Here is a 6,259-nt window from a genome sequence, read left to right on the forward strand (position 1 = left end):
TTAGTAAAGGAAATGAAGCTCAAGAAGACGGCTGTGCGCCATTGTCTGAATTAAGACTCGGACCAATAATAGACTGATAAGTCCGGTTTTAAAAGGAGGCCATAAGAGACAGTCCTGCAAAACTTCAGCGATATGATATCATATCAGGTTTAGGGATATTTTCAGAGAGATTAAATGCTAGTTCAGAGAACAAAAAAACCATGGTCCAAAACTGATACTGCACTGCATGATACAACATGTTACTAAGCACCATCTGTTAGAAAGAGCCAACAAGGGTAGTGGAAACCTAATGTGCAGCGAACCTGGAGGCAACAAAGCTGTGATTTCTCTTTGAGCTGATCAAGATAGTAACATGGTGATCAACTTAATGTCTTAGGTCAATCTCTGAATTTCAAATCCGAATTTCCTGCAGCACGATGCTGTGGATATACACTATTTGATTTTATTTGATGGCAGGTTTCTGAAGCAATTTATTAGACTTATGCTCAAACTTGCTCTACATCAGAAAGCTTATGGCATCATTGAGGTTGTTGATTCCAAACTAATGAACTGCATACCTCCAAGCACCATTTCGTCGGCCTCCTCCCACATCCTGCACCACCGCCGAGATGACACCGGCAGCGTGCCGCGATAATAGCCAGGTACCGTTCCCGAAACCGCGTGGTGGGCTCTCGACCGCCTTGGCGAGCGACGAGGATGGCACCGTCGATCTCGGATCCACGTCGAGGCCAAGGGCCAAGGCCGCCGCCGCCGAGACTGTATTGGGGAAGGATTCAACAGACAGTGGTAGTCATGCCGTCATGCCGGCTGGAGGGGGCGAGGGGCGGTGGCGCCGGAGTTGGGGAACGGAAGGAGAGCGGCGGCTCTCCCAGGCCATGGAAGAATGAGCGATCCGACTCTCCCATTACCCGTTGCGATCGGCACATGTTGGGCCTGAACCACTCTATTAGGCTGGGCCCGTCTATTGGGCCGAGCCTCTTTTAAGGTTTTTTTTCCAAGGTGCGAAAACTGAGAGAGGTATGTAACATACCGGTGGAATTTTGAACTGTGGTATGGAACTTTTTGGGCCATTAGATGAACAAAAATAAAGGGCTGTCATTCATTTAGGGGTACCACAAAAGAACTCCTTCTTTATCCCTCTGCCGTGGACGTCCGTGAGTGGGATCCATGATAAAAATAAAAATGACCAAGAAAATGGTTAGAAAAGGCGTAATGGACTATTTGTACGACGTGATACTCTGAACAATGTGATATATCCCACAAAAAGATCAACAAATGCGGAAACGACAAGTTCTAGGGACATTCCGAAGCTACAATTGAAATGTCCATAGTTTATATTCAAATTATGTTTCAACGTAGATAGGTTCAAAAGATATTCATAGGATTCTTTCACATCCACTTTGGTGAAACAACTAATCAAAAGAAACAATAACTTGGGTGGATTTGAACTGAATAAATGCATTCGTAATGTAACCAATATGATAATTTGGTTCGAGTGGTGACCATTACCTTGCATAAACCATATTGATTTATCCAAGAATGAAATTGATCATATGAATGATGTTCATCATTTAGAGCATTTTTCACCTTAGCGGCGACAAATACAAAAAAAAATTATATTCTTATTTTTTTTAAATAGGCAATGCCTAGCCTCTGTATCAATCGATGCATACAACCTTTTATTACATTATTAAAAACGTATGTAATATTAAGAAATATGAATGCATTTGTAAATGTACTAGGAGGTGGTGGAGCGGCGCACGGCGCGCCCGTAGCCTTTTGTGTGTAAAATGCTATTAAACTTGAATTTATGCTAATCGTGTAAACACTATTAGGGGGTTTATTTTTATTAAAATGTGAGCAGTGGTGTTAGGAGAAAGTAGTCTGTCGTTACGTGGCTAGGGGCGCCACCTGGGCGATGCCATGAACACGTGGTTCTGCATGTTGTTTGGGCAGAAAGCAGCGACAACCAACCATAAGATATGTAGATAGCATGCCCTCGGCTAGAGCAGACGCCTTGTTGAGGCTCACATCTTCAACGCCGGCCGCGCCGCTGGCCCGTTCTCCACTTTACAGGTGCTGAGGCTGGCCTCTGCCAGAGTAGGCGCCTTGCTGCAAGTGCTGAGGCTGGCCTCCCCTAGAGTGGCTTGCTGCAAGTGCTGAGACTGCTGCTGTACAAAGAGATGCGGGGGATTTCAAGTCGATGAGAATAAGCTTGAGCAAGAATGGATTCAGTCGTCCATTGCTGGTATGCTGTCTTTTCCGGTCGCGTCCCAATAGTCTTGTTTCCGTTCAGATAGCACCCAAATTTAAACCGAAATTGTGGTGCTAAAAAAAAGCATAGGCGAGAGACACAACAGTTAGAATGGCTTGAAATACATCATCATTTTGTTCATCCGGTGAAATTCCTTGTTAGTACCGTGATTTGAAACTGAAAACCGAAAACTGAAAGCAGAACAAAAAGCACCGATGGCTGACCTGCTCCCGCGCCGGCCGCCGATGGGTGCGAGCAAGCCGGCCGCGCCTCCGCCCCGCGTCCCACGTGCCTGGCCGCACCCGCGAAAACTTCTCTTCCCGCGCCGGCCGCCACCCCCACGTCCCTTACTGCGACCTCCTCAACCCCTGCTGCGTCCTACTGCCGCTCGTCGCCCTGGCCAGCGCTTCCCCCCGGCTGCCTGTGATCCGCCCCTGCATGAATCATGCGCGACGCGCCTCCCTTCTGCGACACCCCTGCATGAATCCTGTGCTCCCATGTCCTCTCCAGCGCGCCCGCAGCAGCTTCCTTCGCCCGCTCATCTCCTGCGCATGGCGTGGTGACCCACGCACTCGCGTCCCAGGTCCAGCACGCCTGGCCTCGTCCTCGCACTGTTGCCTCTAGTGCGAGCCGTGCACCCGCCCGTCCTCGCCCTGCGCCCGTGCGGCCTCGGGGCTACGTCCTCTGGTACCGCGCGAGGCCGCTGCCCGCCAGCGGCTCCCGCGTGCGCCCCTGCAGCTCCCTCCTCTGGCTCCGGCCAGCCGCTACCTCGAGCGAGCCTCGCCCTGTAGCTTTCCTCGACCTGAGTTGCCCCGCGCGTCCCGTGTCCGTCGGACGCCACCCTCTCGGACCCGCGATGACCTTCGCACTGCAGCGTGCCGCCGTGGATGGCACCGAGCCCATGCTCCTCCCTCGCGCCGCGCCCCGCTGCCGGCGCCCCGCTCGTCGTGTCCGGCTGCGCACCGTGAGTCCCGCACCTCTGCCACTCCGGCCACACACGCTCCCAAGGTTGCCGCTTCGCCCGCTCCGCGCCCGGCGCCGGCTGCTCCGCCTTGATGCACCATCCAGCTGTCTACTCCGCCTTGATGCACCATCCAGCTCCTCCGCTCGCCGGTTCCGCCCCTTCAACGCGCCTGCCCGGCTCCGGCACCCTGCTCCGGATCATGGCCCGGCCACTCCTCTCGCGCCATGGTCAGCCGCTCACCGACGACCTCTAGAGATTGGCAGAGAGAAGGATCCCTCCACCGATGTAAGCTGCAGCCAAGCCTCGGTAGGGCCATGGTTCTGCTCAGCACCGCTGTGCCACGGCAACATTTTTGTGAGGGAGAAAGATGAGAGCGGCGACTGCGATGGCAGGAAGAGAGGAAAAAAGAGAGTTGGTCGGTTTGGGTTACCGATTTCTCTGATTTGCAACGCATCAGAAAGGTTCGGGTTCTCTATCTGTCATACCAAGCGGTGGAGGTGGGTCCAGCAGCACCGCTTTGACCCAAACCACCGGGAGCAACCACATCAATATAGGGAAACCGGTAACTGGTTGCCCACCAGGTCAAAAAAAAAAGGAAACAGAAAATAGCCATGCCTAGACCAGGTAAGAAAGAGAAGAGAACGTACGTGTCTATACCTAATTGGAGATAAATATCCCGTGAATAGTAGCCAAGCAAAGAGGAGCCCTCTAAATCAGCTAGCTTTTATATAGGTTATAATTTAACCAAAAACCTACATCACTAATTTAATAACCAAGAAAAAGGGACCATGCAACCGTGACTTGCATCTTACACACGCCGACATTAAGGGAAGAAAATCCTACACGACATAGGCCAGTTCGCTGGACCACCTTCCGCGGCATACACGTAGCCAACCGAATCTCAAAGCAGCATGGTAAAACCGGCCCTGTTTCATGCCTACCAAAATCCAAATCCATTGCTCCGAAACTTCCAGGCGTATTTGCGCAGCCCAGCAGTAAAGCCGACGGGGACAAGCACGCAGAGCGATCGGCCGACTGCCGCGAGCCACGGCGGCTCGCCAGTAGCCGCCGGCGGGACAACACGCATGGGGGTCGGGGGAGCGGTAGACTGGGGATTCTGAATCGGGGTCAATCTTGCCTATGTGCTTTGAGATTCGGTTGTCCACGTGTCGTCTGCTGAAGGTGGTCCAGCGATCTTGGCCATAGGACCTGGTCGTATAGGATTTTCTTCCGACAATAAGCACACCACAACTTCTCCCACATATTTCTTTGGAGTGAATACTACATCATCTCTTGTAGAAACTCGTTCATCCCCTACCTCACAAAGTGCCATAATAGAAACCTTCAACTGTTCATTTCCATCATCACTAACGGAAACAACATGCCGTGAAAGATTGATCGTGCCATCGAATTTACCCTCCCTGAAATCAAGCAACATAACTTCAAACATCATCTATGCTGGCGGTACTTGCGGTGAATACACCTTGAAAACCAATTGGTGCCAACGATGATCCAACATCGAGCCTCACGCAAATTGTTGCCTCCAATGTGGTGGAATTCTAACTTGAGCGTGCTACGCTTGCTAGGGTAATCTTCGTGATAAGAAATATACATACTGCTTTTCAATGTTAAAACTATGAAACTTAGGTCTACATCGTCGGATTCAGTTGCGCCCTTGACTTTGAGCGTGATCTCGATGTTCCCAGGGTCGATACATGTCACAATAGCACGGGTCGGACCCGTGAGTGTTAGATATGGATGCTGCACATACAAGGGTGAACTAATTCAGTTATTATATTTCGTCGGCAGATATTGATGAAAACAAAAGAAACACGATGTAAAATAGGAACACATATAGATTACCTCCTCTGAGATGGTCTCACAATTACTTCTTGCACGGGAGAAGATAATATTGCGCTTGCGACCGTAGTTCTTCCGCCGGAAGGGTGGTCGGTTAAATACATAGGAGGGACATGCGCTGCATTGATGGATTTCATACATGTCATATATAGCCGGTTATATATACATTGGAGTGGGATCAAAATTTTCTAGTAACATGCGCAGTTAGAGAAGTCCAACAGGCCCCCTAAATTTCTCTCCCTACATCTCCAGTCTAACCTTTTCTTGTTCTAGTGCCAAGTGTTGCTCTTTTATTGCAGCAACAATTGGACAACAATTTGTATAAAGAATTTCCCCAGCAATTGGACAACAATTTAAAGCAATTATCCAACTAGCAACAATAAATTTCAGAGCAAAGTTGACACACGCAGTAGAACGAACACAGGCGCAGCAGCAAACTCTCAATCACTTGCGCGCGGGACAGAACTGCAGCGGCCGCCGCCAGCCCTTGACCTCGTCCCCGCACGAGCTACAGCTCCAGCGTGTAGACCAGCCTCTCACCGGCCGTCGCCCCGCGCCCGACTTGCCCCTGCAGGCTCTGCCCGACTAGCCCCTGCGCGCGCGCCCGGCTCGCCCCGCCGCGGGTGGCCGCCGCCACCCCTGCTCGTCTAGCTCGCCCCTCCCTCCCCTCCTCTCCCAGCCGTCCCCGCTCACCATCCCTATCTGGATTCCGCACTCGATTTCGAGTGAAATCGAAGAAGAACAGAGAGGAGACGTACCTGCTCGGAAGAGTGGTGGCGGGAGGAGGCTTCCGGGAGCCACCGATTGGTCGGGCCGGCCGATAGGGGAAGCCTCCACCGCCCCGATGTGTAGGGGGAGAAGCGGGATTGGGTAGGGGAGGCGGATTGCTAGGGGCGTCGGTAGGGGAGCTGCTGGAGACATCTTTTTGCCTCTCTCTCCCCTATATTTTCTATCGGGGGTGCCATAGGGTAACCGTTGGACTTGCTCTTAGGACTTAGGAGGGCATGGTACCTACTGTGATCTCGTCGGTGTCCCACGTCCTGCCGCCGGCGAAGTAGTCGCCAGCGTTCCATCCTAAATTCTGGGATTCCTCTTGGTTAGGGTACCAAAACTCCTCCGCGGAGCTCCGCCGGCTCAAGTCCAGCCGCCGCTCTTCTCTCTTCCTGTTCTCTTCTTCTTTC

The 6,259-nt window shown here is 51.8% G+C and overlaps 1 long non-coding RNA gene across 1 annotated transcript; it reads right to left on the reverse strand.

Moving 5' to 3' along the window:
- Positions 1-4,640: 4,640 nt before the first annotated feature.
- LOC127340662 (uncharacterized) lies at positions 4,641-6,056 on the reverse strand. The gene is made up of 3 exons (XR_007874701.2): positions 5,837-6,056; positions 5,082-5,196; positions 4,641-4,979 (listed from the first exon to the last, which is right to left on the reverse strand). It is a non-coding gene; the product is annotated as an uncharacterized lncRNA (long non-coding RNA).
- Between the last annotated feature and the right edge of the window lie 203 nt (positions 6,057-6,259).

Source organism: Lolium perenne, chromosome 3 (assembly GCF_019359855.2).
Source record: "Lolium perenne isolate Kyuss_39 chromosome 3, Kyuss_2.0, whole genome shotgun sequence".
NCBI classification, from domain to species: Eukaryota; Viridiplantae; Streptophyta; class Magnoliopsida; order Poales; family Poaceae; genus Lolium; species Lolium perenne.